This window comes from Delphinus delphis, chromosome 10, assembly GCF_949987515.2.
Source record: "Delphinus delphis chromosome 10, mDelDel1.2, whole genome shotgun sequence".
Lineage (NCBI taxonomy): Eukaryota > Metazoa > Chordata > Mammalia > Artiodactyla > Delphinidae > Delphinus > Delphinus delphis.
The window spans coordinates 83,984,643-84,002,965 of NC_082692.2; positions in this window are offsets into that span (position 1 = coordinate 83,984,643).

Consider the following 18,323-nt stretch of genomic DNA (forward strand, 5'->3'; position numbering starts at 1 on the left):
TACAGTTTCAGGCTGTAGTGAGGAATTGGCATCACCAGCAAGACCAAAAGTTCTTCCTAAGAAGGGAGGCTTAAATTTTAAATAATTAGATCCCCAATCACTGTCTTTAATATTTAAACGAAGCACTGTGCAAAATAGCACTCAGCACTGAGAAAACATGTGAGCTTTGACATCTTCCAGGCTTACAATTTGATTCAGTTACATATTTTAACTTGAGAATTGTGATAATTTTTTTTAATATCTAAGAACTGCATGGTAAGTTATGTAAAAGAAGAAAAATAAGTAGAGCCTGAGTTTTTGAAGGCAAGGCCAATTTGATGCCTTTCTGAATATTATCCGAGTTTCTTGGGAAGCTGAGTGTTTCAAGTAGACTTCCGACTAGCAATTGCAAGACAGGAGTTATCAGTGTAATGATGTGCTGTGTATTTCTAAAGTTATGCAGTAGTTTAGTTCCTTTCTGGAGTTTTCCATGTAATACAGAGTTCCCCTTTCCCGCTCAAAGATGGATCTGTCAATCAGGGAGATTTGTGGGAAACTTTTGGGAGTCAAAGCTTCAGGAAACTAACATTTTCTGGCTCTCTTGATTGGTATGGACATCTCCTGCTTATGAACCACTTTTGTTCTTTATCAGTTTTGTAAAGTATAAAAAACCCACAGCAGTATAATGTCTGAGATAGAACTTGGAAGAAGAATTCAGTAGTTGAGTTTACTAGCAACGTTTTTTTTTTTTTTCTGTGTTGTCCGTACCTAATGAATCCTTTCTTCAGAAAGAATCATCATCTTTCCTTTGGAATGTTTTGTTGCAGGAGTTGAACATGATGGACAGTTTTGTTGTTCTTGTTGTGTGTGTGTGTGTGTGTGTGTGTGTGTGTGTGTGTGTGTATTTGTGAGAGGGAGAGGGAGAGAGAGAGAAGTTCATTTCATTGAAGAGTAGATTCCTTACCAAAAGATAAAAGTTCATCTCTTTCTAGCTATTCCCAGACCACCATCAGTGAATCAAATATTCTTCCTTATGTTACAGAAAATTAGAATGACTTAATAATATCTAAATTTAACAGGGAGTTTTATATCTCATGCTCTTAGGTATTTAATTTAAAAATAATTGCTCTGGTATTCCAGGATTTAGAACCATAAAGAGAGTACCAGCTCCTCTTTGAGTCGTGGCTTCCTGCTCTAACTGTGGGCCAGCAGTGTTGGAATGCAGTTACCCTGTTAAGTGCTTGTTTTCCCTATTGTAGATTCTGCACCGTGGCTACATTTCAGCTGCTGGTTTTCCCCAAGGAAAGTGCAGCAAGCAAAGAATATGAATAAATAAATGCTCACCATCTTGCATGTCCAAAGTTTATTATAATTTCTTGCAATGATGATAGACATCTTGTAAGCTTTATTTAGCGAGATTTTTTTCATCACTTGGCATAACCATATGCTATAACTGATATTTGAAGGTGCCTCTATTCCTGCTAGGATATGGACTGGCATGCTAACTTAAATAATGATTGTGCATTTCATAAACTGATCTTAAAACTGTGATTCCCTGAATGGAATTCCGCTGGTCACACACTCAATGAAAACTTGAATAAATAAAATTCAAAACTGTAACATTTATCATGTTATCTTCTATTTAATAATTACTTTTGTTTTTATATTTTTTTCTCCATAGGTTAATTTGTACATTGAATCTCTGCTTTTTCTTTTTATTTAAAATTCAATTTCATTGCATTTCTCTAGTTCCTTTGAAATATATTAATTTGTAGATATCACAAAATTATAGTTAAAATATTAAATCCTTTTGATTGTGTATGTTCCAGTATGCCAAGATTAGAGTCATGTATTTTTTTTTTTTTTTGCTATACGCAGGCCTCTCACCGTTGTGGCCTCTGCCGTTGCGGAGCACAGGCTCCGGACGCGCAGGCTCAGCGGCCATGGCTCACGGGCCCAGCCGCTCCGCGGCATGTGGGATCTTCCCGGACCGGGGCACAAACCCGTGTCCCCTGCATAGGCAGGCGGACTCTCAACCACTGCGCCACCAGGGAAGCCCTAGAGTCATGTATTTTTATTATTCAGTGATCAACATTTATAATGTATTTGTTATATGATCAATTTTATAAAGCAGTGTGTTTTTTTAAATTTAATTTTTACTTTGTATTGGACTGTAGTTGATTTACAATGTTGTGTTCGTTTCAGGTGTACAGCAAGGTAGTTCAGTTATACATAGACATATATCCATTCTTTTTCAGATTCTTTGCCCATATAGGTTATTACAGAATATTGAGTAGAGTTCTCTGTTAAACCAGTGTGTTTTAATGGGGGGAAATTTGACTTTAACATTTGGACAAGCCTATGTTAGAATCCCAGTCCTGTAGCTCCCTCACAGTCATTACATTTTTATCTTGGCCAAGATATATGAACTCTCTGAGCCCCTCCTTTTTCAGTCATAACTGGATATAAATATCCCAATATCTACTCCTTTTCTTTTTAATGTTAGAAATTCCCTTTTTTATATTCAAAAAGAAAAAAGGGGAATGATGGGATATAGAAACAGAAGACCCATGTTCTAGTCCGGGTTTTTGTCTAGTATTCTAGATCTGTGATTGTGCAGAAAAGAGTTAATAGCACACCTGAGACTGCTACCCTTAAAAAGCTCTGCTTGAGATGTTGGCCTCTGGCTGTTGTGTGGGAACTTGGGTTTGGGGAGGGTTCCCACCACCCTAACTGATAAAAGAGTGGCTGGCTTTGCCTAGATTGTTTGTATAAACACAATGTGGTTTACGCTGAGCAGCTGCTTTCCTTCAAGGACTCTGGAGTTTTGGTATGTGCTCAGCAGAGGATGCCTAGGTAACAAGCCCCCCAACAAAAACCCTGTGTACTGCGTCTCTAATGAACCTCCCCAAACGACCACATTTCACAGGTGTTGTCACAGTTGGGGGAGTGAAACATACATTGTGCGATTTCACAGGAGAGAGCTCTTGGGAGCTTGGCTTCGTTTCCTCCACATTTTACCCATGTGCCTTTTCCTTTGCCGATTTTGCTTTGGTTCTCCTCCCTGTATAAAACGTAGTCTTGCGTATGACTGTATGCTCATGTATAGTCCTGTAAGTCCTCCTAGCAAATCACTGAACTTAGGGTGGTTTGTGGACCCCTGACACAGTGATCTGGAATGAGTGAATACACCTCACTGAGTCTGTTCCCTCCTCTGTAAAATGTTTATGATCCTGACATCTCCCTTGCAGGGTGGCTGCCAAGTTAACATGTGATTGTATGTGTTGATTGTATGTGTCTGCAAAGTGTCATACATATGTGAGTTGTTGCCATTCCTGTTATTATTATTATTTTATTTGAATCATTGTCTTTTAAGTTAGACCTCTTTCAGGTGCTTTGGGATATGCTTCCTTGACGCAGTTGGGGCTGGGGGAGGCAAGGCATCCAAGTCACTTCCTTTTCTCAGCTTGGCCCTACTATGATTCTGTAATTAGCCCATAAGAGACCAAGTAGAGCTGAAAGGACTTGCATATACTGAGACTGCTTTTACCCAGCTAGAATCTAGAACTGTGTAGCAACCCCTATTTTTTTTTTTTTTTGGCCTGCTGAGCATGCAGCTAATACCATCTTCATTTCCATCTATCACTATCCTGATACTTTTTATAAGGAGGGTAAGACGGCTTAATCTCAGAGAAGGTAGGTTCCTATCCCAGCCCAGACGATAAATCCTGGTTAGTCAAAACAAATCATGATAAAACACAATCTCATTCCCCTTGATCACTGATTGGTTTATGACTATGTTCTGATTTATGCGATGGAAGAATAAGACTACTAGGGAGTATTTCCCTTCCTCCATAAGAAGACAAAGCCTCATGAGGCAACAGCCCTTTCCCTCTTGCCTCTTTCTTGCCAAGAACGTGAATGTGATGACTGGAAGCACAGTGGCCATTTTGAGTCCATGAGGACACAAGCTATTCAAGTAAGGATGTCAGAGCAGATGGACAGAAAGACCTTTGCCTTTAATGGTGGCATGAAACATCTCAATGTTTCCTTATTGAGACACAGTGTCCAGCATGAGATAAGGACTCCAATAAGAGAAAACTTTAAAAATATTGCTTTATTAGTATTGGATACATACAGTATTTTATAATATATCAGTAGTATATAAGGTCTGTTAACAGATACCCCTGTAAATCAATGAATGTGGCATATTCGAAGCAAACATTTGCATAAATGGTTATTAGAAACTTGCTGTAAAACTGCCCTTGTTCAAAATCCCCAAAACAGGATTCTTATTGGATTATTACAAAGAAACTAACATTTTTAAAGCAATAGTAGCAAAGCATATTCTGAAATATAGCCTTTAATAGAAATGCTTTATTCTGTATATACCATTTCGAGTTGTGAAATACTATTACTGTTACTATTACCATTGAGTGTTTGGGGATCAGTTGTTTGAGGCAGAAAGAGTGATGACAGAAAGCACTTTTTTTTCTTTACAAAAACTGGGAAGAAGATCACATGATATCTATAACAGGAAACTTTAGGTGACTCACTTCAAACTCATCTCTTCAGTAGCTTCGGTAAACACCTGCTGTCATATTTGACACTGCTTGTTAATAAGTGGAAAATTTTTAAAGAATCTATCTCTTAGCATAAATGCTTAGCTGGCTTAGAATTCGTGAATAATTGATGATAATTTTGAGTGAGGTGCATTGATGGTGTGCACCGGCGTAGTTGGCTTTACACCATCCATCCTCTCGCCAAAGGGTTTATGTGAGTGTCCTGTTAACTTCCGAGGAACCAAATGGCACTTTGCTTTCACTAAATTGATTGATTAATGGATGAATGTAAGCTACATTTTCTGAAGAAAGCCCAAATGTCCTGCGGGTGTTTTATAAACTCTGCCTTAGAATGTAAGAGGGAGTTTATGAGATACACACCCTTTCTTTCCAGAAACATCCTCTTTAGGCAGAGGTAATCGACCAGTGGCTGAGGTCAGCACTGCAGGAGGTCCCTGCTGGTGACCTCGGCGCTTCCAACATAAACGTGCTTGTGTTTCTTTTCTTCTCTGTCTGTTTCATTTTCAATTTTTCTCCCTTTCCCTTTATCTTTGGCCAGTGTTTTTGTACTGTGGCAGTTAGGAGTAAAGAGGTGGCTGATTTCCATTACGTGGTAGTTCAAGTCATTCAGCACGTGGCAAACAGGAGTAGTAGGTACTGAAAGTTAGCAGTGGGTGTAAAATGCTCTGAAGAGTTACAAGTGCCAAACAAGAGGGAACTGGAGATGTTACCTTTGTTTTTTATATAAATTTATTTATATTATTTATTTTGGCTGCATTGGGTCTTCGTTGCTGCCTGCAAGCTTTCTCTAGTTGCGGCGAGCGGGGGCTACTCTTCGTTGCGGTGCGCGGGCTTCTCATTGCAGTGGCTTCTTTGGTTGCTGAGCACAGGCTCTAGGTGTGCGGGCTCCAGTAGTTGTGGCACACAGGCTCAGTAGATGTGGCTCACAGCCTCTAGAGCGCAGAGTTTAGTATTTGAAGACAACTCCCCATTGCTTTTTTAAAATAAGCCTTTTATTCTAGGATAATGTTAGTTTTACAGAAAAATTGGTAAGATAGTAGGGAGTTCCTGAATATCCCACACTTAGTTTCCCTTTCTCTTAACATCTTATATTGTCTGGTATATTTGCCACAATTAATGACCAGTATTGGTACCTTATTATAACTGAAGTTCATACTTTATGTAGATTTCTTAGTTTTTACCCAGTGTCCTTTTTATGGTCTAGAATCCCATCCAGGACCCCACGTAACATTCGGTTGTCATGTCTCCTTAGGCTCCTCCTGGCTGAGACGCTTTCTCAAACTTTCTTTGGTTTGGATGAGCTTGAGAAATTTATGGAGCCCTGGTTAGGTATTTTCTTAGAATGCCCCTCAACTGGGATTTCTCTTATGTTTTTCTTTTCTATTTTTTTTTTTTTGTGGTACGCTGGCCCCTCACTGCCGTGGCCTCTCCCGCTGCGGAGCACAGGCTCCGGACGCGCAGGCTCAGCAGCCATGGCTCATGGGCCCAGCCGCTCTGCAGCATGTGGGATCTTCCCAGACCGGGGCACGGACCCATGTACCCTGCATCGGCAGGCGGACTCTCAACCACTGCGCCACAAGGGAAGCCCTCATTTATGTTTTTCTTATGAATAGACTGACCTTATAGGTTTTTGGGAGGAAGGCCACAGAGGTAAAGTCTGGTGCTCATTGTATCATATCAAGGATATGCACTCTCAATATGGCTTACCACTGTTGAGGTTAAGTTTGATTACCTGGGTGAGGTAATGTTTGTCAAGTTTCCACTATAAAGTTATTCTTTTTCTTTCCCCTTTCTCCACTGTACTCTTCGGAAGGAAGTCACAATGCCCAATCCACACTTAAAGGGTGAGGAGTTATACTCCACCTCCTGGAAGGTAGAGTATCTATATAAATTATTCAAAATTCTTATGCATATGGGATCTGTGTCTTCTCCCTCATGTATCTATTCATTCACTTATTTATATGGATGCATGGATATTTATTTTATACTTAACACAGAAGCCAATAATGGTTTACTTTGATGCTCATATTGCCCCATATTTGGCCTTTGGGAACTTTTTCAACTGGCTTCTGTGTGCCTTGGACATACCTCCATGATTGTGGGTGTTTTTGAGCACTTCCTTACTTTCTGGCACTATAAGGTGCTCCTGGCTCATCTGGTATATTTGCTGCCTCAGCCATAGCATTAGCCATTTCTCCAAGGATTTCTGGTTCCTTTTACTAGAGAATGATACCAGAAACCAAGGTCTGGGTATGAGGTCTTCTTGTTGTTACTGGTATATCTTTGCTTCTAGGCCATCTCAGCTTAGAGAACAAGGAAATATGTGTGTACACTTACTCCTGTGTATACTTGTAAGTATCTCTACATGTAATAATCTATATCTATATTAAATTAAACATGAGTTCACATGGATGTCTCCAACTCTAATCCATTATTACATGGATCATACTAACTTTCTCCCCTTGTTTATCTATAACTTCCCACTCCAACAGTGAGAAATCTTGTTCCCAAAGTTTGTCATCCATTTTCTTAATTGTTCAGTTCCAGCATACATGAAGAGTGGTTTCAGAAGTGATAACCTGTATTCCCATAGGAAACAACTTTATCAAGTATAGGTCAGTGCTTATGTACAGTTCCTTTTGCCTTTGGTCTTATAGAATTCAGTGATTTCAAATGTTACTTAGAGCATTACCTCTCTACCTGCCTCCTTTTGGTGAAGTTGTTTCATTTAATTGTAATGCAGTCAGATCGTTTTGTCACATTATGCATTTCATCCTTTGATTTTCCACCCTCCTAAATTAGTAGTTTTTTTAAATTCACACATTAAAGTTCATTCTTTGTTTTTGCTGTAAATTTCTATGGATTTTGACAAATGCATCATGTCATGTATCTACCATTACAGTATCATACAGAATAGTTTCATGGCACTAAAAAAAAATTCCCTTTGCTTTATCTGCCCCCCTACCCTCATCTTCTCCAGAACCTCTGGCAACCACTGATCTGTTTTTACTATCTCTATTGTTTTTTTTCTATTTCAGAATGTGATATAATTGGAATCATACTGTGTGGCCCTTTCAGACTGGCTTTTTTAATAGCAATAGCATTTAATATTAATCTGCATATTTGCATGGTTTGATAGATCATTCTTTTTTTTTTTTTTTTTTTTTTTTTGTGGTACGCGGGCCTCTTACTGTTGGGGCCTCTCCTGTTGCGGAGCACAGGCTCCAGACGCGCAGGCTCAGAGGCCATGGCTCACGGGCCCAGCCGCTCCGCGGCATGTGGGATCTTCCTGGACCGAGGCACGAACCCGTGTCCCCTGCATCGGCAGGCAGACTCTCAACCACTGCACCACCAGGGAAGCCCGATCATTCTTTTTTATCATAGAATAGTATTCTATTATATGGACGTAAGCACATTGATTATCCATTCACGTACTGAATCTTGGTTTTGGTGATTTTGAAGAAAGCTTCCATAAATATTGCAATTTTTTCTTGTGCAAGTTTTTATGTGGATATAAGTTTTCAAATCAGTTGGATAAATACCAAGGAACACAATTACTGCATCCTATGGTAAGACTGTTTAGCTTTGCTATAAAGTGCCAAACTGTCACTGAGAGTGGCTGTATCATTTTGCATCTCATCAGCAATGGAGTTCCTGTTGCTCTGCATCCTTACCAACAATTGTATTGTAAGTTTTTTTTTTTTAATTTAAGCCATTCTAATAGCTGTGTAGTTTCTTATTATTGTTTTAATTTGCATCTCCATAATGAAAAATGATGTCCGTATTTTCATATGCTTATTTTCCATGTGTATATCTTCTGTGGTAAGGTAACTTTTCAGGTCTTTTGCTCATTTTTAAATAGGGCTTTTTGCTTTTGGTGTTGTATATTTTAAAAAAAACCCATCATCAAACCTAAAGTTACTTTGATTTTCTCTTATGTTCTCTTATAAAAGTTTAATAGTTTTCTATTTTGCATTGAGGCGTATGATACAATTTGAGAATTTTAATTAAGGTCTGTGTCTAGGTTTATTCATTTGTATATGGATGTACAATTTTTCAACACTATTTGCTGATAAGTCTACATTTCTCCATCGATTGCCTTTGCTGCTTTGTGAGATATCAATTGATTATATTTGTGTGAGTCTATCTCTGGGCTCTCGATTCTATTCTGTTGACCTATGTGTCTGTTCTTTCACCAAACCCATCATATCTCGATTATTGTAGTTTTATAGTAAGTCTTGAAATCAAATAGTTTGAGTCTTCCAACTTTGTTCTTCTTCAATACTGTATTGACTACTCTAAAACTTTTGCTTTTCCATATACATTTTAGAATTAGTACAGATATCTACAAAGTATCTTGCTGTTGTTTTGAATGGAATTATGTTGAACCTGTAGATCAAGCTGGGAAGAATTGACATTGAGTCTTCTAATTCACGAACATCGAGCTTCTTCCCATTTATTTTCATCTTTGATTATTTCGTTGTAATTTTCCACATACAGAAGACTTGTACATATTTCAGATTGATACTTCATTATTTTATTTTTTAGTGCTATTATAAATGTAAATTATATTGTTACAATTCCTTATTCTCATTGTTTGGTAGACATTGCTTTTATCTAAGAAAGCAATTAAGTTTTGTATATTAATCTTATATTCTACAACCTTGCTCTACTTATATCATTCATTCCAGGAGTTTTTGGTAGAATCTTTGGGGATTTTCTAGATAAATAGTCGTGTCATCTGTGAATAAAATCAGTTTTATTTCTTCTCTTCATGACTTTTTAACAAAACAATATCAAGAAGTCCTAGAATATAATGGAAGGAAACAAAAGATTCTTTTTCAATTCTCTCTTAGGTTTCCTATGGAATCTTTTTTTAAAAAAACTATCAGCACAACTACATTTAAACTTTCCTCTGTACTAGGTGCATTGAAAGAAGAGGAAAAAAATGTCTTATATATTTATTTAAGGGAAAAAATTTCTCAAACAGAAATTTCTAGGGAGGAAATGAAAATTTAGGGAAGATGTAACTCTTCCCGAGTTGATTGAATTTTCCAAGTCCTCCCTTTGATAGACTAATAACTATCTTTTTTATGATATGATATTTAATTCTAAAATTCTTGCAAAACATGTATTCCAGTCTTTCTTTGCAGGAACACAATTGGACATCATAAATGTACCATTAGTATGTTGTGTACTTGTAATCCAGTCATAGAATATCCCTTTTTCAAGGGCAAAGTAATAATCTATGGTGTGTTACACTTAAGCTTTGAGCTGTTGATTTCTTTCAGGAATACACAAATAGATCTTGCAATGAAATTAATGCATAACCATTAGGCAAAGACATGTGCTGATTACACACTGATGATACATTGATTACGGACCTTAGCAGAAGAGAAATGGAGATCACCACCCAACACATGAATTGAGCCATTAGGTGGATTGCCCTATGTTAAAATAAGATGCACGAACACTGACCTGCCACGTAAGGAAATTAATTTACTAGCGAACCAGACTAAGGTAACTCAGGCAAGTAAATACATCATCAGTCTGAACTTCTGACTGTAAGCAGTGGCAATACAAGAATTCCTTACTGTGGTGCAAATACCTTAGCAAGTTAGATTTCATATAAGCAAGGTTGCATTTATTTGTTTAACTTAAATATGTGCACTGTATGCGAGGCATTGTGACAGATCAAGGGAGGGCGGTCAAAAGATAGAAATAAATCAACTTGGCTTTGGCCTTCTTAATTGTATTAATTAGATTCTGAGTTCAAGCCATAGTGATTTTTTGGAACTGACTTATATAGAAGAGGATGGTTATTTTGTAGGCGTGTCCTGCATAGTAAGAGGAAGGGTGGAGAATGACTTCAGGATGGCTGTGGAGCCTTGGGCTCTGAAGGACGCAGCAAGCTCTCTTCCTCTGCCTCTCATCTCTGTCTCTCTTTTTTAAAAATATGTTTTCTATTGAAGTATAGTTGCTTTACAATATTATGTAGGTTACAGGTATATAATATAGTGATTCACAATTTTTAAAGGTTATACTCCATTTATAGTTATTATAAAATATTAGCTATATTCCCTATGTTGTACAGTATATCCTTGTAGCTTATTTTATACTTAATAGTTTATACCTCTTACTCCCTACCCCTGCATTGTCCCTGCCCCTTTCTCTCTCCCCACTGGTGACCAGTAGTTTGTTTTCTAGGTCTGTAAGTCTGCTTCTTTTTGTTATATTCACTAGTTTGTTGTATTTTTCAGATTCCACATGTAAGTGATATCATACAGTATTTGTCTTATTCTGTCTGGTTTATTTCACTTAGTGTAAGGCCCTCCAAATCCATCCATGTTGCTGCAGGTGTCAGAATTTCATTCTTTTTTATGGCTGAGTAATATTCCTATCTATATTAGGTGTGTATATATGTATATATATATACACACACACACACACACACACACACACACCACATCTTCTTTAACCATCCATCTGTTAATGGACACTTAGTTTGCTTCCATATCTTGGCAATTATAAATAGTGCTGCTATGAACATTGAGGTGCATGTATCTTTTTGAATTAGTGTTTTCATTTTATTTGGATATATATCTCAGAGTAGAATTGCTGGGTCATTTGGTAACTCTATTTTTAGTTTTATGAGGAACCTCCATACTGTTTTCCAAAGTGGCTGCACCAGTTTACACTCCCACCAACATCATACGAGGGTTCCCTTTTCCCCACACCCTCACCAACATTTGTCTGACTCTCTTCTTTACGTTTAGTTTATGCTTCTCTTTAGCATCTGACCTTTTCTACTCCCTGGGCACATATTAGAAAACAGTTTTCCATTTATTCCTCCAACAAATATTTACTGAGTGCTCGTCATTCCAAGCATTGTTCTAAGAACCTAAACACAGGTAGTAATGAAGAGATTAGAAACACCTGTCCTCCTAGAGTTTCTACCCTAGTGTGTGGAGATAGACACTCAGCAATAAACATCAAAAATAAGAAAAATGTTAGGGAGTGATAAGTTCTAAAGGTAAAAATAATGAGAATAGCCTGAGGAGGACTCCCTGTACTGGGAATAAGGAAGAGAGGTTGCAGTTTTAGACAGAATGTCAGACGAGGCCTCCTTAATAGGATAGCATTGCGCAGAAAGACTGAAGGAAGTGCAACATTTGGCCATGCATGTATATAGGGGAAGAGTCATGGGCAGAGGGAATCGTTAGGGTAAAGGTCTCTAGGTGGAATGTGTCAAGGGTATTGCAGAACAGCACGGAAGCCAGCATGCCTGGAACAGAGACCGTGAGGATAAAGAGGTTAGAGGAAAGATGTAACAGGGCCACAGGTCATGTAGAACTTTGCAGACTATTATAAGAACTGGGATTTTTTTCCCCCCAGAAACATAAGGGTTTTGAGGAGATGAATAATGTGATTCATTTTCAAGGTTAGTTCTTACTTTCTGAGCTACGTGGAGACAGATGAGTGAAGCAATCAATCTTTGCCCTATTCCTTCTTTTTAGTCTCTGTTACGGAGGAGAGAGCTCACTTGCCTATCCCAGGCCGGTCATTGCTTTCTGAGGAGCTGTGGTTTTGGTCCATGAGCTTGGTTCCTGGAGTGTACTTCCTTTTTTTCTTCTTTCTTTTTTATAGGTTATATGATACAGTACCTTACATGAAGAACAGTGTGTTTGCAAATTTAAATGCTATCTGTATGTATAGTGGCATATATTCTTATCAAAGATAAATTAAATTTTCTGTTTATCAGTTTCAAAATGCATCTATATAGATTGCTAAAACTGACAGAATGAGGCATAAAATAGCCAAATGTTCTACATTATCAGCGAGCCTCCTTTTAACAGTCTTTTCCCCCTTTGTAAAAAGTTTTGAAAACTGTCTGTTAAAAGGCAACATTTCAGGTTAACCACCAATTCTTTTTTTTTTTTATTTTTTTTGCGGTACGCGGGCCTCTCACTGTTGTGGCCTCTCCCCTTGCGGAGCACAGGCTCCGGACGCGCAAGCTCAGCGGCCATGGCTCACGGGCCCAGCCGCTCCGCGGCATGTGGGATCTTCCTGGACCCGGGCACGAACCCATGTCCCCTGCATCGGCAGGTGGACTCTGAACCACTGCGCCACCAGGGAAGCCCATTTCTTATAGTCTATATTAATAAAAGTAGATATGTGTAGATATGAATATGTGTAGATTATGTAATGTGCACACTGAGTGTTTCAAACAAGCATACACAGGTCGCATCCCTGTGTATGCAGCATGGGTGGGATGGCATGGGAAAGGTGAGGGGCTGGCGTAGGAGAACGGTTTTCAGAAAGTGGGGAGCAGTTGGAGGGGAGAATGTAAGGAAGCTGGCAACCCGTTAGTTGTTCACGAAGTGTCAGTTATGATCTAATGGATTAAAATGTGTTCATAAATATTTTGTCACCCAGGTTATAGCTAAATGTAGTAAGAGGGGTATCGCTAAATTCTAAAGGGAGGTTGAGAGGAGGGGAAATCACTTTTTAAGTGGGTCATTAAGGCACTTGAGCTGAAAAAGCAGTTGGGATTTGGCCATGTGGAGATGGGAGTGAAGGTAGGGGTGGGAGAAGAGGTCACATAATGTGGAAGAATGTGCCCTCCCTCGGGCGGGCGGGGGGTAGGGAAAGCATTGCAGACAGTATCTTCTGCACAAATTATGCATGAGTTTACTCAAGAGGCTGCCGAGCTGCTCAACAATAATGGGTAATTGCCTCTGCAAATGCATCCTCCTTTCACTTATGCACCCCAACAAACACTTGCAGGGAAAGGGATTAGGAACAAATAATGCGAAACATTATTTTTATGAACATGATTGTTGCATGGAGCTGTTGCATAGCAATCTTCTATGAGAAAGTCTATAGACACGTGATCAAAGAAGTAGGAAAATTTCCACTTAACCTTCTTCTCTTTGGATACTTAATCCTGAGCACCAATACTGGGCATGCACTATGGTCCAAATTCCAAAAATGGTGGAGGCACTGGTGTCTTATAAGCCAGAGAGAAATCCACTGGATAATTAAAATTTCCAGAATGTTAAACTTGTTCCCCAGAGTTATTACTTTAAAATATAGTTCAGTTTATTTGTTCTCATTTTTTTTTTGACCTCCCGAAGATTCTGTTCTAAAGCTGCTCTTTTCTTTTTTTTTTTTTTTTTTGGCCATACATACATACATATATAAATAAATAAATAACATTTTCTTCCATCGAATTGCATTGAAATTCTAAAGAACAACTACCTTTTTGGTCCTTCTCTTTTGAACAAAATATGCAAGAAGTTTGACCTCAGGATTTGCTACAAACATTATATAGCGAGTCCAGTGTTTCTCTTTTTTAAAACAGTAGTAATGGTTTATATGGTCTGAGTTTTTTCTTAATGTGTATTTAAATAAATTATGATATTGGAAATATCATGAGTCCATTATTATATGATGAACTAAGGATTATATACGAAAGACAATCCCACATATAGTATTTTTTCATCCAAATTCAAAATTTCAAACCAATTATAAGACTGTTTTATCATGTGGCATACTAGGTATTCGTTCATTCATTAAAATGAAAACTTTCTTCCTTATTAAATATATGCTCTAGAGAGAGAAGATAGAAAACAAATGTGAAATATGTAAATTAATTAACAAGGTAATTTTAAATATTGAGACATGCTGGAAAGAAAATAATGTGGGTTAATGAAATCAGGAATACTCTGCAATGGATAGACTAATTTAGGTTGGGAAGTTAGGAGCAGCATTTCTAAGGGGGTCACATTGATTGGGTTGAACAGTGGTGAGGAGCCAGTTTTCCAAAAATATAGTTGAAGCACATTTCAGACAAAAGGAATAGTCAAGACAGCTCCTAAAGTTGGAATGAGTTTGGTGTGTTGAAGGGTCAGAAAGAAGACTTGAGTAGAATAGTCATAGAACTCATAGTGTACATCTAAAATATATCCTACTTCAGGTATTGTGATTACTTTGTGAGTGTAAAATCATACCCTGAGGGCAGATTTGAATTTCATGGCTAAAAAAAATATTACCTATATAAAAGGGGAAAATATGGGGAGATTGGCCAGGTGTAGTTCATATTATCTGTTCCCCTAACACAAAAACAAAGAGAAGGATTCTAAGAATAAGTAAGTTGACACTCGGGGGATAAAAGAGAACATAAAAAATTTCTGAACCTGGATAGAGCATGTCTTCTTATTTTTTTTTTTTTTTTTTTTTTTTTTTTGCAGTACGCAGGCCTCTCACTGTTGTGGCCTCTCCCGTTGCGGAGCACAGGCTCCGGACGCACAGGCCCAGCGGCCATGGCTCACGGGCCCAGCCGCTCCGCGGCACGTGGGATCTTCCTAGACCAGGGCACGAACCTGCGTCCCCTGCATCGGCAGGCGGACTCTCAACCACGGCACCACCAGGGAAGCCCAGAGCTTGTCTTCTTAAATGGTAAGTAATCAGGGGGAAAAAAGTATAGCCTTGTTACAAGGTTCTATAGTAGAAAAGATGGAGACTGTGGTATTTGAGGCAGGGAATGGAAATATACTTCAAAAATGTTTTAAAAGTGAAAGAAATATTTCTTCAATTTCCAGGGAAATAGAGTAGGTATACTTTCTCTATTCCTTCTGCTAAGTTCAGCGAACACCCCTGGACATTATACATTTTTAAAACCCTAAGAAGAAAGGTGGGAAAAAGAGGAAAGACTGGCTAGAGATAGGGGGGTTGTGGAACAGCATGGTTGTGAGTTTCCAGGTTTTGTTTTTCCCTCATATATCCTACACTTGGAACTGAGGACCTGGCCCCTGGCAATGCTTCATAGGCACAGATACACACATCCCAACAAAAGCCTGCTCTCTCTAGCCAAATGACCAGGGAAGGGGAAACACAGGAAGACAAAAACTGTTAGACAATAACCACTGTACTGTAGGTGACCATAGAAAATCTGTGGGTCCATCTGCCTGCCATGCCAGCAAAGGATCAGTAGGAAATCTAGACTTTCTCACTCACCAGGCTGTGATAAGGCTCCCAAACTGCATTATAGATTAGAAATTATTTCATCTGAACAACAGACAGGAAATAGACAAAAAAAAAGAGAAAAGAACAGAACCTCAAGGACCCTTGAGGCTATGACGAAAGATCTAGTATTCATGTCTTTGGAGTCCTGGAAGGAGAGTTGAAAGATGGCAGGAATGAAAAAGTAGTCAAAGAAATAGTGATGCCAATTTCAAAGATATGAATCTACAGATTCAGGAAGCTGAGAAAACCTCAGAAAAGAAACCCTAATAATAAATGCAGACAAAGAAATATCATAGCCAAACTTCTAAAAACTAAAGGAAAAAACATCTGAAAACAATGAGAGAAATGACATAATTCAAATGTAAGCAGATTTCTCTGGAGAAACCATAGAGGCCAAAAGGGAGCAGCACAACATTTTTCAAGTGCTGAAAGGAAAGAACTGTAAACCTACAATCCTAAATACAGTAAAAGTATTCTATAGGAATGAAGAAGTCAAAACATCCTCAGATAAAGGAAAATTGTCTTTATGTATTTTTTAAGTATTTATTTATTTTGTTTTATTTATTTATTTTATTTTATTTTTGGCTGCTTTGGGTTTTAGTCATGGCACGTGGGATCTTTCATTGTGGCACATGGGCTTCTCTCTAGTTGTGGCGTGAGGGCTCCACAGCACTCAGGCTCTGTAGTTTGCGGCATGCAGTCTCTCTAGCTGAGGCATGAGAGCATAGTTGCCCCATGGCATGTGGGTTCTTAGTTCCCCGACCAGGGATTGAACCCATGTCCCCTGAAAGAAGGCAGATTCTTTACCACTTGACCACCAGGGAAGTCCCAAGGAAAAGGGTCTTTAAAAAGAAATAAAACAATAGACAAAGCAACCTTGGAGTATTGAGAGGGACAGAAAACAAGGTAAACAAAATTATGGATAAATAGAATAGATTTTCCACCTCCTTTTGAGTTTTTAAAATTGTGCTTGACAGTTGAGCAAAACTATTAACACTATCTGATGTGATTATAAATGTACATAAAGGAAATATTTACAAAAATTATGTTACTAACCATTTTTTAGATATAGATAAGAGTATTTTAAAATTTTTTTCAAAATTGAAAGAAAGGAGAATAGCTACAACAATTTTGAAGAAGAATGAGCCTACCCCATTTAAAGACCTATTATATAAGCGTAGAAATCAAAACTGTGTGGTATTGGTGGAAGAACAGATACACAAATCAATGGAACAGAATAGATAACACAGAAATAAACCCACACAAAGATACTCAATTGCTTTTTGACAAAGAGGCAAAAGCAATTCAATGGAAGACAGTCTTTTCAACAAATGGTACTAGAACCACTGGATATCCATAGGTTAAAAAAAACCTACTACTTGAGTTTCACACATTATACTAAAATTATCTAAAAATGGATCATGAACTTAAATGTAAACATATATTTAAGGTTAGACAAAGAGTTCTTAGATTTAACACCAAAAATACGATCCGTAAATTGATAAATTGGACTTCATCAAAACAAAAACTTTTCTCTTTAAAGGCCCTGTTAAAAAATAAATATTAAGCTACCTACTGAGAGAACATATCTGACAAAGCACTGGTTTCTAAACTGTATAAAGATCTCACAAAACTCAGCATTAAATAAATAGTCCACTCAAAATTGTGCAAAAGACATGAACAGACATTTCAATGAAGAGGATGTAAAGATGGCAAGTCATCACATGTAAAGGTGTTCATTAGTCACTTGAGAAATACTAGTCCACAATGAGATATCACTATACTATAGACCTGTCAGAAGGACTAAAATAAAACACAGTGACAGCACTAAATGTTGTGGCTGACCTGGGAAGTCAGGTCAGTCTCACATTGCTGAGGGGATGTAAAATTGTACAGCCACTTGCAGCTAACTCTGAAAGACAGTTCGGAACTTTCTTAACTAAGCATACAACTACAGTATTACTCAGCAGTCACATTCTTGGGCATTTATCACAGAGAAGTGAAGACTTATGTTCACCCAAATACATATACGTCAATATTTATAGCAGCTTTATTCATTATAACGAAAAACTGAATACAAGCCAGACGTCTTCAGTGGGTGAGTGGTTAAAGAAACCATGGTACATTTATACCATGGAATACAACGCAGCAATAAAAAAGACCAACCTGAGTGAATCTCCAGGGATTATGTTAAGTGGTAAAAGCCAATAGAAAAAGGTTACGTAAAAATTATAGAAATGGGGAACAGACTAGTGGTTGCCAGTGGTTAGGGTGAGAGAGTGGGAGTAGGAGGTATGTGTGGCTGCAGAAGGGCAAAATGAAGGATCCTTTTGATGATGGAAGTGTTCTGTATCTTGACTATATCAATATACATATGCTGATTGTGACTATAGTTTTGCAAGATTCTAACAGTAGAGGAACCCAAGTTAAAGCTATACCTCTCTGTATTACATCTGATAATTGCAGGTGAATCTACAATTGTCTCAAAATAAAAAGTTTGATTGAAAAGTTAACAGAAGAAAAATTTATGGAGTATTGGCTTTATACTAAAAATTCAGGGGGGAAAAAAGACGTATTTTAAAAAAAAGGTTAAAGATGAGCTCAAATGAAGATAAAATTGGAAACCGTATGAAGAATGTCAGAAAGATAAGAAATAGCATAAAGACTAGAAAATGTAGCCATAGAATTAAAATCATCAACAGAAGCAGTAAGTAGCAGAATCAACACTCCATT